We start from the raw sequence: 20,133 nt of genomic DNA, 5'->3' as shown, positions 1-20,133 counted from the left end.
TAAATGTCTATGGATATCTTCCAAAAATAAAATAATTTTGGCGGATTTTTTTTTCTATATAGTGTTGATATGGCAACTAGTAAATAAACAAAGTTTCGTCATCCAAGCATGTGCGGAAGTATTTAAAACAAGCGTGTTACAACTAACCCCGCGTTAGGTTGTGCCCCGCGCTCCCCTATACTGAATTTGGTCTTTTAATATCACTGTTTTACTACATTACTTGGTACAAACCTGGTAAAAATGACTGGAGGACAATGGACTTCACTCCCAATTCACTGCCTTAGCTTTGCAACGCAGCATGAATGGAGGCCGATCAACATACTGTACACACCGCTTTGTATCAGTCTGGTGTCTGATTTATGAACATGGCCAGGTTGGAGAAGAGAGGCTACAATTCCACATGCTGCTCTGTCATCTGGGTAAAGGTTAAAACAGGCCACGGGACCATCGGCCCTCTAGAACCGTCCTGACGTGTCGTTCATTACATCAACTGGCCAAACTAAAGTCCATATTCTGGCAGAAGCGGAGCATCATTGCAGTGACCAACGAGATCTGAGGGGCTCAAGGTGCATAAGCTAATGCACACGATTCATAATGAACAATGGCAAAATAATTAGTAACAGCTATATGAAGATACAAATAATCAGCTTCTGGGATAAAATTCTGACCTGAGGCAAATCAGGAAGCGATCTAAATGCAAAACACACTGAGAGTCAGATATTAGCACACATCTCTCAATTTTCTAGTGCGCAGCTCTGCTCATTAACAGTTTAAAGACAGAACAACTTCATTATTCATTCTCTTCTAAAAATACAATAAAAAACTAAATGGGGTAATTTGTCTCTGAAAAAGAAACAGGTGAGAAGAACACAAGTCAGAGATAGAGATAATATCCGCTTAAGAAGAAGGATGAATCGGAGACTACTAATACAGCCTTTTTCTATTATGCAGGTTTTCACATGGATGAATCATTCTGTACTTTTATTTGTATATGCACATGATAACTACTTATCTACTTATATCAATCAATTCGCAATTCATAACCTGCATGCATACAAGGTGCATACATACACTTTTCAGATGAGTAATACTAAGATGAAAGCTGGTTTAAGGATATTGTTGTGCAAAGACGGAGATCAAAGTATTATTATTCCTGAAAGCAAAGACAAAATACTATATGCAAATAGAGAGATTTGAGGTTACCGGTTTGAATAAAGCTCTTGGGTTATTCCTGGGAACGTTGACAAGATCTTCATACGTACTCAGTGCTTTAATAAAAGCTCTGGATCAAACCATCTTCCACTGATCTCATGCAGAACACAGAGCGTTTAACTAAACAACCCATGGCCGAGAGACTGAAGTTTACTACCAAACACTCCATTGAAGAGAATACAAGAATATTACTGAGACATATCTATTATCTTTATTGAACTACTTCAAACTGTCATCAATATTTTAAAAAGTACATCTTTTCCTAACAGCAGCGTACCTCGTAAACTGAATATATTCCCAAACCACCATGTGTTCCTGACTGTGACCAATTAAAGTCAGTGCAAGAAATGTTCTAATCTGCTAATAATCAGTGTTGACTGTGTATTAAGTTTTACAAGAATATATGTTTGATAATATTGTAGTGTTTTATAATCAATTTCATTTATTAATACTTTCTTATAACAGCAATGTCTATTTGAATAAATTATATTTAACATATACATAACATATACAGACAGACTGTATACATATTCTTTTGCAATGATGACATACAATTATGATATTTTACCAGGGTGTTTTACCAACAACATTAAAGAAAATTGTAGTAAATGTAGTGATAATATAGTTTACTCATACACAAATACATTAAGCTTGGAGGAACTACTCAGATATGACCTTTTCATGGTTCTGTTTTTACTCTCAGCTCACAGGTATACCTAATCTTTTAGCATTATGAGAAAAATATGAATGTTTGTGAAATGCAGTTTCTTTCCTTAATGATCAGTAGAGATTGTGCATTTCATGTAATGCATGATAAGTGAGAAATCTGAGACTGTAGGGGGAGGAAAGTCCATTAGTTTAAAATCTATTCAAATGGTGTAGTTAGCTCTGTTTCAGATATAAAGGGTCCGTGTGGCTCCAGCTTTTGAACTTATTATTCTTAGTTCTCTGCCAGTTATTAACCTCTGTCTCACTCTTTCTCTTTTTCATCATGTCCTCTACACTTCTCTTTGCAAATCATTCCATTGCATCCACACGGATAAGAAGCGGAAAGCCCCACGGCAGAGGTACTTTAAAAGGCCCTGTCAAATATTGACTATAGAAATGTAAGTTATCTGATTTCCCCTCACAGACAATTAGTTTCACAGTTCTGAACACAAACACTTTCCAGTCATGAATTCCTCAATGCCTCATAATGCAATAGATTGATTTTTCATAGGAGAACCGTTTCTCTTCCTTAAAAAAGGCTGTTCCTTTCTTCACCTGGAGCTGTGTGCTAGTGGAAGCATAATGATGACCAGCACTAGCTAGAAAATAATGTTTAGGGAGGAGACAGAGGCTAGTAGTCACGCTTAATACAGTGAATAGTTCTCAGTGTTTGCTATTGAACATGCTTACTAATGTCCATGAAAAAAAAAAAAAAAAAAAGTTAATTGAATATTAACAATTAATTGAACAATTTTTTTTGACAATGTGCCCCAGTGGTAGGACATGTTATCACATGATGTTTAATGTAAGTTGTCATAATGAGAACCTGACTTTAAATAGCAAAGAACTGCCTTCTAACATTCAAAAGTTTGCGGTAAGATTTTTTTATGTTTTTGAGAGAAGTCTCTTATGCTTGCAAGGCTGCATTTATTTGATCAAAATACGGTAAAAAAAATAAATAAATAATAAATAAATAATAAGTGTTCCATTTCAATATATTTTAAAATATAATTTATTCCTGTGTTTAAAGCTGAATTTTCAGCATCATTACTCTAGTCTTGATCCTTCAGAAATCATTCTAATATGATGATTTGATGCTCAAGAAACATTTCTGATTATTATCAATGTTGAAAACAGTTGTACTATATATATATATATATATATATATATATATATATATATATATATATATATATATATATATATATATATATATATATATTATTTTTTTATTTTTTGGGGGGGATTCTTTGATGAACAGAATGTTCAAAAGAAAAACATTTTAAATAGGAATATTTCATAATAATATTAAAGTCTTTCACTTTTAATCAGTTTAATGCTTCCTTCCTAAACCAATATGGTTATACTCAATATGGAAATTTAGGCTTAGATAGAAGTAAAAAAAAAAAAACACTGCTAGAAAAAGACACCTTATAGTTACTGAGATACCCAGGTCACCCTTATGTATTTGGCAACATTCGAGCAGACGCAGGTTCTCCAGGATCAAGTAAATAGTGTTTGGCATTCAGGCTGTAATTGAAACCCACCGCATTTGCTGCCATCTGCGCATACAGCCTTTTCAGAGGTTTTTTTTCCTCCAGGGTAAGGGGACTTGGGATGACAGGGTGGGAGGAAATAGAAGCGAAAATAATCATTCTATCACTCTCTTGGTAAGGATTGGCATTTGGCTGATGGGATGAACATTAATAAGAGCACTGCTGAATATTTAATGCCACTGCCATTCTGCTCTAATGTGCGCCTGACTGCACTCATTTGCTGGAAATGTGGGAAATTTATCAAACCTTGCTGGTCATGCCTACATAGTCATTTGTTTTCTGGACTATTCTAGGCAGGAATAACCTGGAGCGCAGAGTGACCCTTATGACGGCCTGGAAACTGCGGAGATATATGCCACACCACCGTCAACTCATTAGTATGTTGATGCATGTTCATTCATTTGAACAAAGTATCTGTCCCTGCATGACATAGAATTATGATTGTGTGCATATGGAGGGTTGCATGCTTTGCGTGCATTAGCTTATGATTCATAGTACGAGAACTGTTTTCGTTTCACTTTGCATAAATAACTCTCACTTACATAAGAGCCTGATGTGTGCATGGACTTATTTAGGTTACAATCTATATGAATGTATAACAGAAAATACATAAGTTTTGTATGTATGTATATATATATATATTCACACACGCATTTAAATTTAACTATTTAAAATGCATTTGTGAAGGTAAGATTATAAGATGAATGTTCAAAAGAAAATTATATATTAATATATATATACATATTTCAAGTATTTAGTATGAGGTCATAAAATCTACATGTATAATAGTCATAATATTAATAAAAAAAAAAAAAAAAAAAATGTAGCATGTCAATTGGTCAGATTCAGGTAAATTTTTCCAGAAGCAACTTTTAAAAAACATATAAAATATTACCAGATAAGCATTACTGGAACTTTTAGACCGAATTTATCTGCTAATATACACACGCTTTGTGTCATTAGAGAGTCAACACACCAGCTCATTATGATTCACATCATTAAGATGCTAATTTTCTAACTGAGTACAAATATGAAAATGCCACTGTCATTTGCATTTATTCTGGAAAATGTATATAGTATTTGTTTGCAGTCTGAAAGCAGGGATGGAGGAGGAGGGGAATATTCATTTGCCCTTCTTTCTTTTTTTATGAAACAGGTTATGTTTTCAGGCTTGGTCATGCGGAAGACTGAATTAGCCGAGACAATGAGCTGAGCTAATTAATCTGAGCAATCTCTCATCAACTATTTACCTCAGCACACTCCCAGTAGCCCATTCAATGAACCCTGGGAGTCAGCCAATCGTGGCCCCCGGAGGACAATATTTGGAGGAATGCTATCTCTGCGGCACAGCGAGCGTTTTACAAGACCTACAGAACAGCAGCACTGAAACTGATGAAGGGTATCGGTATCTGCTGAGCGGGCCCTGCTGAGAGGATACAGAAGGGTCTGAATTCAAAAACACTACGGTAGAAGGATTCATTCAATCAGTCTCGCTCCAAACTCTTGTTGTTCAAGCCAAGTCACTACAGGCGAAGCCATGGTTTTGCAGGCACTGTTGAATTTGGAGCTGTTTTGCTTCTATAATTGTCTTCTTCCAGACTAGTGGAAAGAAAACATCTAAAATACATTTAAGTGTTTATTCAATTCAATTTTATCTATGTTTCAATTACAATACATATAATTTAAGAGGCCCTCCTCTCTTCCCAGTCTGTCAGTAACGCTCTGTTTAGTTCCTGTCTCTATGAAGCCCCTCCTTCTGAAAAGCACACTGTGCTCTGATTGGTCAGCTGGATCAGTGTGTTGTGATTGGTCAAGCGCGTCAAGCGTGTTTGGGAAATGTCCCGTCCCTTACCATAACCGCCAGTTTAACACACTACTAAACAGTGACACTGATATAGAGAAAACTCCCGCTGGAGGGACTTTGTAGAATTTTTCATGCTATTTTCTCCATCCGTCCGTCCGTCCATTTTTTTCTAGCTGTTGACATTATTTTCTGATGTCCCCTAAATTGGCAGTTGACGATGTTTACAGTAAAACATCGCGATGGACGATGAACAAGGGAATTGTAATTGGCTGCTTTTTCTGCAGAGAGCCGATCTCTGTTGATGTGTCTTCATTTTTTTATCGTTTTTTGGTAAACTTTGCGAACCACATGATTTTTGCCAAAGAGCCAGGTATGGCTCGCGAGCCATTGGTTCCCAACCACTGGTGTACACGAATCAAAAGATTAAATTACGTGACCTTTCAGGAACTGCCGTGAGACTGGGCTGGTCTGACAGGGTGGGGGGCTCTCCATCGTGATGTTGGTCAGCCATCACGATGGACGATGATATAGTCCATTGGCACAACCCTAATCTCTAGTAGTTAAAATTTCGATCCTTTTCGCCTGTAGTTTATTGGCTTGAGTGGGGTTATTGTGAGGCTTCAGAGTTGCTTTCACAAAGGACTTGAATCCAAGGAATTGCTTGATCAGTGTGACTGACTGGCCTATTACAGCTTTAAAATACGCTTTAATATCCCAGCTGATCGGGTAACAATCTACTTGTACCTTGTCACATTTAACTGACTTGAACAAATTTCTACTGACTCAATGAACTTTGTAAAGTGACCACTGTGCCCTCGAATAAACATACCCCTTCGCTTCATCAGCCAACCAAAAAGAGCACCATCAGAGATGTTTAACCAGGCCTTGGCTTTTTCCTCACAGATCCTGAGACAGTCTTTTTGAGCTAGGGCCCTTTGGCTTGCTGGGAAGCTCAGATCTCTGATCACAAAGAACACTTTCTTCCTTCTCTTGGTGGCCTCTCCCACCCCCTCACATGCGGCAACTGCACCAGAGGACAAACCGTTCGCCTACTGAATAAATAAAGAGAGAAACAGGGAAAAAAGACTTGGCATGGACTCAGCTGGGTAGGGAGAAAGATAAGAAAGACAAAAATTTGCAAGGGCGTCGGAAGGAAAAGCCCTCTCGCCTCGTCACACAGATAGAGTCGGCTGCTAGGTTGCTTTAGTCATGAAAATAAAGACGACGCCTTTTCTGAATGAACACGTTCTTGTGTCGCTCTGACATCTTATTAGATGCTCTCCTCTCGCTTTCACAAACGTCCATGGTTTTTGCTCGTCTTTCATGCAATACATGATCAATGCGTGACAGAAATGTTGACGAGCAACTAAAAGTAGAAGCGGACTACATTTGTCAGTAGCATGACAGTAGGTCAGGTGCTTTCAATACACACAGCTTAGCCAGACAGGCTACTTTTTTCCAACAGGTAGGGACAAAACACACTGTTTTATGTGTTGTGTATTGTGTATAAAGCTTCACAGCTGAGCGAACTGAGACAATAATCAAACACGGTTTCCAAAATACTCCTCTTTCTCTCTCATGCGTGGTGTTGGCAAATAAATCCTAATCAATTTTAGTAGTCCGTTGAGTTCAAATGAGCTCTACAAATGATTAGATTTACAAATTAAATGTTGCATACCATGTTAATACTGTTATTCAGCAATGCATCACAATCTCTTAGTACTGCGTATCTATAACACGCATTGTATTTGTTGTGCTATTCAAATGCAGAAATTACATTTTGCGTGCATATGATACGCACTGTTAACCCCTTGGGTAGGATTAGTTATGTGGGTTAAGTGCATATTACACGCCACAAAGCGCGTATCATATGCACATGAAAACATTAAGCAGCACAACTCTTTTCAAATTTGATAATAATCAGAAATGTTTAGCAGCAAATCCGCTTATTAGAATGCTTTCAGAAGGATCATGTGACACTGAAGACTGCTGAAAATTAATGTATGCCAGACCATCCCTAGGTAGTGTGGCACAGCTCCTGACAGATTTGACTACATTTGCACAGTCTCTGTTTCTTTCTGCAGAAATCCTATAGGTCAAATCAAAGCCTAGTTTAATTGAATCCTTGTATTTCTGTCCTATGCGTAATGAACTGACTAGCAGACCATGGCAAAAAACCTTGTTCTCTCTGGTAATGAAAAAAGATCCAAAGTTTCATGACAGCAGTGTGTGGCCCGAGGTTCGCATCACTCCGAGAGACCGAGAGAGAAAGAGAGATGACGACAAAAACATAGCCAGAGTGTCAGCCATTTGTCATGAATGTTGACATAGCAGCACCTGTGTTAATCTCAAATCATATTCAGGTCAAGACATTTACAGTAATATCAGGAAAATCACACCGATTTTACGATGTCAGATGTACACAGGGCATCATGTTGAAGGGCCATCTTTACATTTTCTCATTTTCCAGGGGAAACTAAAGCATTACGGAGAACTGCGGGACTCATTCGTCTTTGCTTAAGAGACCAACATTGCCGAGCCGGGGAAAATTACTTTGCTCAGGCAATAAGAGCAAACATATTCGAGGGAAAAAAAGAAGAAAAAAAGTCCAATAATTGGGTTAGACTGGTGGAGGTTGCCCATGGGCCATCTAGCATATGGTCGGTGCATTCATTTTTCATTTCGATACGTGAGCTTTGAGCAAGTTCAGACAAGCCACATCTTCCCTGTTGTTTGCTTATTTTCAATCCAGGATGGCTCAACAGGGAGTTCAATGACAAAGATGGGAACAATTTAACGAGCTGCTGTCGCAAATGTGGAGCCTTTTTTTCTTATAAGTCCCATTGGGTCGAGGCTGGGCTGGTTAGCATTGGCCAGTTAGACCCTGCTGGTAGATGTCTTTACTACACCTGTAAATGCCTGTAAACGCATTTTACTCCATTGACAGCAATTCAATAGCAATAATAAAATATTACAAATTATCATCTCATTACAAATGTCCAATTTGTATTTTAAGGGCTGTTAAAAGCATAACATGCACTTATTTTCCTCATCTGCTGCCTCAGATGACACAGTTCAGGATTGATAGATGATTCGGCACATATAAAGTTATTGTGTAAAGTAAGTAAAATTTCACAAAGACTCTAAAATTGTAAGAAGACTCATTGGGCCCTATTTTAATGATCTGAAATGCAAGTATCAAACGCGAAACGCAAGTAACTTTGTGGGCGGATCTCGGGCGCTGTTGCTATTATACCGGCGGGATAAATGGGCGGGATAAACGCAAATCTAAAACGGGTTGGTCTGAAGTAGCTACATTACTCATAGGTGTGGTTTGGGCGTAACGTGAAATAAACCAATCAGAGCGACATCTCACATTCCCTTTAAGAGCTTGTTCCATGGCGGATTGCTATTATAACGGCGGATTTTGCCAGGCGCACACCAGGAGCGGTTCACAGCCGAGGAGACCAACGTTCTCGTCAGGGCCGTAAAACACAGAGAAGTGACATTGGGGATGGAGAAACCCACCCAAATTAGCTTCAGTTAAACAGGCGTATAATAATTTGGGTAAATGTGTAAGCTAGATTTATTGCCTATTTTTTCACATCTTCATGGACACCACAATGATTTCCCTCGTGTGTTGATATTTTTCCTTGTAATTATGTATGGTTTGCAAAAATGTCAACTACTGTGTCTGTGTAGAGTAGAGAAGCAAAGTGTATGCGTGTTGTGCACACGCTACATTATGGCCAAGCATGCGCCCTTAAAATAGCATCTGAATAGCGCGTGGTCTGTTTTCTGGTCAGTGGCGGAATTGTTTTCTGGAACTGCAAAATAGCACCAGGGAACGTTTGCGCCGGAACACGCCTCCTCTTTTCGCTGAACCGCCCCCCCAGGAGCGCAATTTCATTCCCTAATTTACCGACGTGCATCTGTGGAGGGAAATGTCCGCTGTGCGTCGGGTGCAAAATAGGAATGATACATGCGTCGGTGTACAAAGTCAATTGCGCTGGGTGCAAGATAGGGCCCATTGTCTATTGTCATAAGTGTAGTGATTTATAAAACACAGCTCACAAAGAAATAACTTTCAAACTGAACCCGATGCTAAATCTGCATGGAGAAATCTTTAATCCTCACACAAACTTCTAGATCGCCTAGATTCCTAATGAAATAATTCAATCTATCCACTAATAATCTTTAATTAAACTTCCCCTTCTCTGATGACGCAAGGACGGGGCGACCTGTCACTCACATGAGATCAGCCAATAGTAAATCACCACCATCCAGTCATCCAATCATTTCCCAGGGACAAAATCAAGCCTCACCCTACATTTGTTCTTGTTCAAGATGCCATTAGACTTGGATATATGCCACAATAGGGAAGAAAAGACCGTCTTTCACAGAAGAACCTTCCGTGTCTTGTCGACTTTTATCAGATTGTGTTGGTTTTTCTCCCTTCTTAATGCCATTCTTCAGAGGTTTTGCTTTCTTCTTATTTAATTTTTTTTGTATTTATATCTCACAATTCTGAGGAAAAAAAGTCAGAATAATGAGGTAAAAAGTCGCAATTACCTTTATTTGTTTTATTCTGTGGCAGAAACAACTTCCATATATTATGAACCTGCTTACTTTGTATGTACGTTTTCTTTTAAACGTATAAGCTCCGAAATTACTCCAACTTTATAACAAAATTCAAACAAAAAATTATGTTTAATGTGGCGTGACATGAAGGGTGCATGAACGAATCATCTCTTTCTAGTTATCTAACTACTAGTTAAAAACACATTGTCACCCAACCTGTTACTGATGTGTTAATGATTTAACATATGTTTGAATAAATCTAAAATGTCTGAAAAGCATTTGTGATCTTACATTACCCTAAGAACAATTTATGACAACCACCATTTAAATGATCATATCTTGACAACAAATGGGAGATAATAATTATGATTTTAATAGCAACATAATAATTATGTAATTAGAAAGCCGAGACTTTCATCTTCCATTCAGTGCACAAAACTCCAAATGAATTTCTGAGGCAAAACGACACAAAATGATGGAGCAAATCACATGCTGTATGAACAAAACATGCAGCCAGTAGATGGAGCAATTTACACTTGGCAAATTTTATGAGTGCATTTACATCAGCATGACTCCCTCCACCACCCTGACAGTTCTCCAGCTGCAGAGAGCTTCCCAATGAGGTACAAATCAGTTTGAGCGTTGCATTATTGCCCTTTTCTTGGCTGGCAACCCAGGGAACTCAAGGAAAGCAATATCTCAGAGGACAAAATACAAGAGAATGAGCAACTGCCCTTTGAGCCACGGTGGCCAGGGGTTACTGGCCAAAGATCAAACGTAAAAGCATGGTGTTTTTATTATGCAATGGGAGTTCACAAGCGGCCGTTGAATAATAGAAGGCCTAGTCATAGTACATTAAGCAGACAGTTTATCTGAGGTGATGTCTGTGAAGGTGTTTTTTTTTTTTTTTTTTTTGCGGCAAATGGATATTAGCATGCCATTGATGTGTGACATCTCTTTCCTCTTCCATTTTCCAATTCGCCACTACTGTGATATTTAGCAAAAGGGAGATTAGTGCCATGCCTGAGGATGTTTTTGGGCGATATTAAAAAAATTGTGAACAAATAACTCCAACGTCACTGGGATGTGGCTGTCAGGGACACTCTTAGCGTTAATTAAATGCAGGGCTTTCAGGAAAAATGAGGAAGAAAGGACAAAAAGAGACTGTGTCATCTATAGTCACTTCCTTTTATATATTCCTTTCCCTCTTTCCCTTTCTCTCTGTATTTCTCACACGCTCCCCCCTCACCGCATGAGCTTAGCATCCTGCATTCACAGTCTTCCCTCACAATTTCCCTGCGTGTCTCAATACGCCTCAACGTGTCTCAGTGATGGGTTATGCTTTGAAAGAAAAATATGTTTGCTCTGCAATGTGGCAAGCAATGTGTCAGTCTGGGGGAACATCAAGGAAGGAAATAAATCTGACATTGAGGAAAGTGGTAACCTTTTAGCAGCCTTGTAAAAATAACCATATGACAATCATTTGCTTATTCAATGAATCTGATGTGAATAAAATGCACCGTCAGAAAATGCGAATAAAATACGCCGGTTATTTTGGTAGCTGTTCCACTTAAGTGAAGACTATTTACTTTAAAACACGAGTAGCTTGTCAGTTTTTTTTACCAACTCAATCTCATGAGAAAACATAACTATTCTGTTGGCGATTTCCTATGAATTTATATGTGATCCATATGGAAATCCATGTGGAAAAAAACACGAAGGTCGACCTTTAAACTTAAAGGGATCGTTCACCCAAATAGTCCTACTAACTATAAAGAAACTTTCCAACTACATGTCAACTAACTCTCATTAGAGTATTAGTAGACTCTTAGGTTAGGATTAAAAGAATAAATTGACATGTGTTAATTAAGGTTAGTAGAATATCTAAAGTGGACTATCGCAATAGAGTATAAACTTTATATTTTCTCACACTACACTTCCACCATTATTGGAAAACCTACTCAGTTGTGAAAACAGAAACATATAGTTAAGTTAGCAGCATCTGATAAAGATATTATCTGTATCTTATTGTGAAACTTAGTACTCTATGAGCATTAACAGTATAGGACAACAAGTTATTTGAGCAATTTATTTTATTATAAAAGAGAGGGTCTAAAGGTGCTCAAAAGTAGGATGTGGGAATCCCTACTTGATATCGGTAAACTCCAGCTATGAAGATGTTTCAGTGCTAAAAATTACATAAAAGGGAACAAAACAGCAACAGTAACTTTGCAGGTGTTTAATTGCCAATTGTGAGGTCTTCCAGCAACCAAGCTAGGGAGGGTAAATGATGTTATGCTAGCATTTGTTCAGCAGGTGTACGATTATCAACAGAGAGGATGATTTTCTGCGTTTTACTCACCTCTCTCTGCAAACATGGGCTAAAAAGATTTATCAACAAGAACTTTGACTCAATGAATCATTTCAAGTGTTTATCATAAACTCTGTACATCTCTCTGAGCGCCGCCACATTTGAGTTGCATCACTGATTTCAAACGACATTCTATTACACTTTTCCAAGCCATTATAAGCTAAATGCGACGCACCGTAACCACTCACCATCAGACGACAAGATGGCTCGACGCTAAAATCTCTTTAATTGCAGCATCTACTCCGCTAACGTATCCTCAGAGAGCAATTTGGCATTTCTCATTGCATGCTATTGTGTGGATTTCATGAATGACATAACGCAAAGATTTAGACAGGAGAGACAAATGCACCGTGCCCACTTACAAACCACATGCTGGTTGAGAGCTCATTTGCATATTTGACTACATTATACCTCCCATCTACCGGCTATGTGGCTCTCATGGGCATTGGGGTTGAAGGAAAATGGATGTCCCTTGATGATACTTTGTTTAAAAAGTTAATCAAACATGTACAGTATTTTATAGCCTCCCAGTGTGTATTATAATGAGCCTCCTGTTTAATGCAATCAGACTACAAAGCAAAAGAAACAGAGGCATTAGGTCAAGGAATTTGAGGCGAAGGTTTTACACTCACTTTTGCATGAAAAATTATGTGTCTTTGGGGTAAATGTGATTCAAGGGAAAATATTTACATGGCAAAGGTCATCATATGCATGGCTTAAGTGGAGGTTTAGATGCTGGGAGACGAAACGAGAAGAAATGCCAACTTCCTTAATGTGGAAGCACTAGTGTTTTTGCTGCCTAGATCTGGGGTTTTCAACCATTACCGATCCAGTGACCCCCAAAACTTCCAACGCAGTGACCCCTATATATTACACACATACACATGAAATGTTTTCGCACACAAACCCCCTGAAATACTTTCCATGGACCATGGATGAAAACCCTGGACCTAGATGATGCTGTACTGAAAGTAATGAGAACGATGAAACACTGACAACCAATAAATCTAATAGATATCAACATAATCATCACACAATGAGAAAAGGAGGGAGATGGCAGTTTTTCCACCAACAGTCCCTGCAGTTTCTTCCACCAGGTGATTGTAATGAATCAGTTTGTATTTGGATGCTCAAATTGTTATGTTGTTGCTCATCGTGTTGTTCATTTACGGCCTGACAGCAGAAGGCATTAACGGACAGTCGGGCTGGTGGAATGATGCTGCAAACGCTGCTGACTTGACAATCCGGACTTTAAAACAAAGTGTTGCCGAAGTTAGATCACATTCAGCTGTAGATTACTTTGGCATCAGTGGAAATCATTATTTATAATAGGCTGCATAAATCTTTGAGTTTCACTCTGAAATAAAAAATGAAAAGGAAATGACTGAGCTGTGAGACAGCTTGTATATAGGGTGTACTATTTGCAGACAGAGGTAGCTAAATGAGGCAACACAACACACGATACACCGTGTTTTCTCAGCGCATGATTAAGAAAAGTCCATCATGAGTTGACCTAATGATCCAGTGTTTTCACTTGACTATGTTGAATGAAGATGACAAAGGATGCACTTTTTAAAGCCTCTCTAAAAATGGACTGCCTACTATAACTGCCAAGCAGCAGAGGATAATCTAAAAATAAACTTGACTTGGTTCTTTAGGGAGAGAAAATGTACTCGTCAGCTAATGCATTCATCCAACCATGAACAATCCCCAGACAAAACACTTAGACAAATGTATAGACAGCAATTTAACAGAGTTATAGGAGCCATAGGGCCAGATTTACTTAACAGGGCAACTCAGCGTGCAGTGCAATTCCAAAAAAGTGGCAATGGGAGTTGGCAAAGCGTACTGACGACTTGCAAATTAAAGAACAGATGCAGCTGGATCATTTCTATAATGACCAACACAATATACCAGTTAGCGTCTGGTTTAAGATATGGGGCCCTATTTTAACTATCTGAAACGCAAGTTTCAAACGTGAAACTCAAGTAACTTTGTGGGTGGATCTCGGGCGCTGTTGCCATTATGCCGGCGGGATAAATGACTCTTGCGCCTGACGCAAATCTAAAATGGGTTGGTCTGAAGTAGCTACATTACTAATAGGTGTGGTTTGGGCGTAACGTGGAATAAACCAATCAGAGCGTCATCTCACATTCCCTTTAAGAGTAGGTTCTGCGGACAATTTCGGCGCTATAACGGCGGATTTGCCAGGCGCACGCCAGGAGCGGTTCACAGTCGAGGAGACCGACGTTCTCGTCAGGCCCGTAAAAGACAGAGAAGTGACGTTGTATGGGTTTGGGAGAAACCCACCCAAATTAGCTTTGGTTAAACAGGCTATAATAATTTGGGTAAATGTGTAAGCTAGATTTATGCCAATTTTTTCACATCTTCATGGACACCACAATGATTTCCCTCATGTGGAATATTTTTCCTTGTAATTATGTATGGTTTGCAAAAATGTCAACTACTGCATCTGTGTAGATGAGAGAAGCAAAGTGTATGGCGTTGTGCACACGCTACATTATGGCCAAGCACGCGCCCTTAAAATAGCATCTGAATAACGCGCCACTGACTTTAGACTAGGTTTTTCCTGGTCTGTGGCGGAATTGTTTTCTGAAACTGCAAAATAGCACCAGGGAACGTTTGCGCTGGAACACGCCTCCTCTTTTCGCTGAACCGCCCCCGGGAGCGCAAGTTCATTCCCTGATTTACCGAAGTGCGTCTGTGGAGGGAAAAGCCCGCTGTGAGTCGGGTGCAAAATAGGAATGATACATGCGTCGGTGTACAAAGTTATTTGCGCTGGGTGCAAGATAGGGCCCATGCTTTTTTTTTGGTGGTAAATAACTGCGCAAACACCCGTACATTGATGAGTGTAAACCTTAGTAAATCACCTTGCAATTTTAAATACTCTCCTCCCATAAATTTTGTGTCTGAAAGGGAAACACCTACAAATGCATATGCAATGAGGTAAGCCGCAAAAATAACTGTGCCCACCCCTTTTTAAGCGCTATTTTTTTACTGAATGTCTTTAGTAAATCCTGACAGTAGTTTTTAATGCCAAAATAGGGTTTGCGCTGAAGCAAGCCGTTGGTAAATCTGGCTCATAACGTGAAGATACTAGCAGTCAAGAGTGCAGTACCAGAAGGAAGTGCACCTGAAATCCAACTAATGTCACAACTAATCCTTTTTTCAAGTGAAAAGCTGTGCTTTTATGAGACCATCATGTGTTGAAAAAGACCGGAAGCTCTCCAGTACAAAGCCTCTCTGCACAAAGGCAACACACAATGATGCTTTATAGCACAGAGTTGCTTTGACACAAAGCACTGTCTCCATCAAGAGATTAGTTTTCCCTTTGGAACATCTTAATCTCTAGTAATTTGAAATCTTCCCCCCTATGTAAAATTTCATTTCAGACCAACGCAGCCCTATTTCTTACAATAGGATGATAACATTAATCAAATATGAAAATGCTACGCAGGACGTAGACGAAAGCCAAGGTTCTCAAGAAGAGTTGAACCCGAAAATATTTTGCACTTGGTGCTTCTTTGCACTTTTTTACTTTGTAGGTGGCCTTGATAGAATACAATTTATCTGAGCTTTTGCATAATTTTTTTCTGTGGACATTTTTTTTTCTTTCATTGCATCTAGTTTGGATCTATACGCTCATGGATGGTTGTTTTACATTTCCGTATGTACTGGTGTCTGGTGGTTGGCGCTACGCTGTTCATCACAAATGTGAAAGATTTGCCCTCAGAACAAACCCTTACGGCATCACACATTAGCTGCGTTAGCTGCCTAAATAGCATACTAACCATCATGGAAGCACATAAGAGGGTAATTTGGAGCACTCTACATACATAGGCAATTAATTTCAAGAGAGTTTGACAATTGCATGTTGCTAAGCTAATGGCTTCATGCTCTAATTAACAAACAGCCCACACAAACACTAAAATGTTTTAAAATTTTAAACACTCTTGCAGAAAAGGAAATGCTAAACTGATTCAAGATGGTGTCCCATCCTGATCAAGTTGTTGTTTATCTAGTTTAGCTTGTTAGCCATCTGAAAAGTACTAGAAAAGTGGCCAAATAAACCCTCTAAAACCACAGACCAGCCTGTGAATCCAGCAAACCAGCTAGGCTGGAGACTTTTTATCTTTCCAAGAAGGGACTAAACTATTTCAGTTCATTTTCAAGCAAAGTAAAAGTTATTTTATGACACCTAGTGCATTAACAAAAATTAGCCGTATAGTAAAGTGTTACAACACTGTGTATTTTTAAAAATCATTGGGTTAATTCAAACAAACCACAGACACAAATACATAAAAAATAAATAAATAAACATTTTAAAATATACAATTTTTAATTATACTCCTACTGAAAACACCAGTCTAAGTTGATTTTCGATGATTTTAGCTAGTTTAAGAGTTTAAAAAAAAAATGCTGAAAAATACTCAAACTGCCCAAAACCCTTCTATAACTAGCCAGAAGGGACTGGACCATTTCTGTAAATTTTTAAGTGGAGTAAAATTATGTATCAATGTTATCTAATGCATTAACAAATATAAGTCTTATAGTAACGTGTTATGATAACAAACAATTGCTGATTTAAGATGGTTTTAGCTAGTTTAAGATGTCAGCCTGGTGAAGCTGGTGTTTGTCTGGTTTAGCTGCAGGGTAGCCAACTGAGAACTATCTTGTTATGCAGCTTCACCTGTATTACACCATAAATTTCCCTTAAAGGGACAAATAAAGTATTAAGTACGTTGTTAAGTAAGTATTAAGAAAAAAAAAAAAACTGCCCAAAACCAGTCTAAAACCAGCCAGCAGACTAACCTGACCAGGCTGTGAGTCCAACAAACCATAGGCTGGTTTAAATGTTTCTCTTCCTCAGAAGGGACTGAACTCAAGTATACTGAGTGATATATTAGTTTTATGTATAATCATTATTTGTCTCGCCTTGTCAGCAATTTAATTTATTTTACTGAGCTTGTTGCAGTGCATTCTGGGAGTGCTTTCTGCTGAGAATCTGGCCAAAGCGAGGCTCCTTAGGAGGCGTCCTACAGATCCAAACGGCACACACATTGGGAGCGCACCTGTGATGTCTTAAAATGCTGTCTCCGTTTCTGAACAGAGCAATCGTGCATGAAAGACAAACGTCCTCAGGACTTTCCAACCGTGGCGAAATCCATCATTAGTGCTCATGTGTGCTAGCATCTGTCCATCATGCGTTGTTAGCAGACCTGCCGGAGGTCAGAGGTTGAGCTGGGTGCTGGAGGCTGTGTTTTCCTCTCAGGTGAGACCAAGCTAAGATTAGAGCCTGCTTTGACAGAGGGGTCATTGTGCAGGAAATCATTTGGAGGAAATGCAGACAGGCGAGAGGAGCTACTGTACATTGCTGGGATTAATAGAAAGGTTCCTCTAACAATAATAGAAATGGTTCATGCAGTCAGAGTGAAGTGCGGGACTGAACAATGATAGAAATAGACTATTATGCAAGTTTCATTCTCCAAGAAACTTTCAGTTTAATGCAAGATATATTGTACTGTATATTTCCACATCCAAATATTAACCATTTAATCTGTGGTTAATCTATCTATCTATCTATCTATCTATCTATCTATTTATCTATCTATCTATCTATCTATCTGTCCGTCCGTCCGTCCGTCCGTCCGTCTATCTAAGTTACTTCAAACATAATTCCATCAGATGTTAAATTGTTAGATTGATGCACTTGCTTTATTACAAATGATGTTTCAAAGTAGGCTTTACTTCGTTTTAAACCTGTGAAAAGCGCCAAAATGTGAAATTAAGCAGTGAAGCTTGTTTTTCGTTTTAATGCATCTTGTAATGCAACATCTGGTCGTACTAAACCATCATGCTGGAATATAAACATCAGCAGAAAAAGCCCATTATTCCCCCACCTGCGTTTGGAGTGGTGTATCTCCACCGCTCTTATTTTGATGCTACAATCCATTTGCAGGCTCATGCCCGGCAAATGACAGACCTCAGTACGGCACCTTCGCTCGTCCACGGGTGAGTTCACGCCTATCACGCTTGTCCTTGTGCTCCCCGTGGACTGCGTCGAATGCTGAGCGGGAAATGAAACAGCATCTCCTGAGGGGTAAACACTGGCAGCCCCTCTTAACGCAACAGAGCGTCACGATTGCTCACTTCAAAGAGCCCTCCTTGCTCGCTTTTATACCTATTATGACAAAATTCTAACGGGGCTTGAGGTCTAATTGGGAAACTGCTGGCAAGATGAGGATAAGTAGATTACATCAAGGTGTGGAAAAGATAATCTTGCCGAGGTGAATTTGGGTCGTGAGAACATTGTGAGAAGATGATCGGCTTGTAGAATCAGACCTGATTTAATGTTCCTCTCTAAAAAAATTTATTTTGATTTTTTTTTTTCTGGTGAAAGAAATACAGAAATGAATAAGAAAGCCAATGAAATGTCATGAATGTATATAGACTGACTTATTCACTATGACAATTTTCACCTGAGATTTGGAGCCAAATTACAGAGGGGTAAAAATCACTTTAGAAAAACGGCAGCATCATTATTTTATGTTCACACAGAGATTGGTAGTTCTAGTAGTAACATCTGTTGACTTTAGCAATCTTTGTCGCAATATATGTCAATGGTGACAGTTCAGAAAATGGGAAAAAGCAATTCCTGCGTTTTTTTGCCCCAAGTTTGCACGCCTGTAACTCAAGAAATGTTAAAGATATCTTAATATACTTCTAGATTCTGGTTCTTAGCAAACTTTTATTTGGTATCTTCATTCTAAAGGCTCTATTTGGTTCAATCCCAGAGATTTGGAGATCTTAATGCGGCTCCATGAGTAAAATGGCCAATTGTACACATTTTTAGTGGTCAAAAACCAAATGTGGGTCACTTTTCATACAGCTGGAACTTATTGTGTTTAAAGAGAAATGTCTGAACAACACAGAATGCTGAAACTAGAAATGTATCTTGTTTCCCTTTATCAAAATAATTGCATACAACATCCCTCTCTGAGCGTTGGGCCCAACAATTTTACTTGTGTGCATCCTTAATTATAAGTCCAAGATTTGTGCATGTGTGCATGAATATTTAAACAAGTCTGCTGTTATATTCTCATACTGAAGGAACATTATACACACTTGCCATGCCATTATTCCATTTCTCAACACATCATTCCCACTATATCCAGTGATTTATCCACCATATAAGCACATGTAGTAGCCTCATATGAAATGGAAACCAGCCATAAACCTTTTACCCCACTCCATTAAAGCGGCAACCCCTTAAAAAAAAGAAACCCAAAGTGGTCCTGATTTAGTGGATAATGATGAAGGCAGTCCCTGAAGCCAGAGCCAAGGGCAATGTGTTGGAGATGAATACACTGAAAGTGTAAAGTCAGGGGAAGGGCGTAAGGGACAAGTGCAGTAGTGAATGATCACAATAGGCCAGTGGCTCGACCACTTCGGCTTTGACTTCTTGCCAGGCTGTTCACACTTGATTTATGTTGTTTTCACAGGGTGTTGGACCACGAAGAGGTAGAAGCGCACCAGCCCGACTGCTTCACTCACAGACATCTGCAAACTTCAATACACAACAACTGTGCTTCATAATCTAATAGCTATAATTGCTGTGAGTCCTTAACATGGAAAGCAGGAAAATGCAAATAAATTCAAATGCAAGAAAGGCTAAGAACAAAATAGCCATGCAAAGTTATTTTTGGACTATGAGGGTAAGTTCTCTCAGATTCTTTTCTTTTGGATAATGTCTGGCCTTTTATCTCTTGGGTTAACACCAGAACTTACGCTAAAATATTAATTCAAGGAAGTTCAGCTATATCTGTGCATTGGTGCATAAGCAGCACAACTGTTTTCAACACTGATGGTAATAATCAGAA

The 20,133-nt window shown here is 38.8% G+C and overlaps 1 protein-coding gene and 1 long non-coding RNA gene across 5 annotated transcripts in view; one reads left to right on the top strand and one right to left on the bottom strand.

Annotated features, from left to right (window-relative positions):
• csmd3b (CUB and Sushi multiple domains 3b) overlaps positions 1-20,133 on the bottom strand; it is a 457,418-nt gene that overhangs the window by 366,028 nt on the left and 71,257 nt on the right. The window lies entirely within an intron of this gene.
• LOC307163196 lies at positions 2,265-19,832 on the top strand. The gene is made up of 4 exons (XR_013822035.1): positions 2,265-2,318; positions 3,770-3,853; positions 4,633-4,942; positions 19,756-19,832. It is a non-coding gene; the product is annotated as an uncharacterized lncRNA (long non-coding RNA).

The sequence above is a fragment of the Squalius cephalus genome (assembly GCF_949319135.1).
Source record: "Squalius cephalus genome assembly, chromosome: 8".
Lineage (NCBI taxonomy): Eukaryota > Metazoa > Chordata > Actinopteri > Cypriniformes > Leuciscidae > Squalius > Squalius cephalus.
The sequence above is the reverse complement of the archived record's forward strand: the minus strand, read 5'-3'. Positions and strand labels throughout refer to the sequence as shown.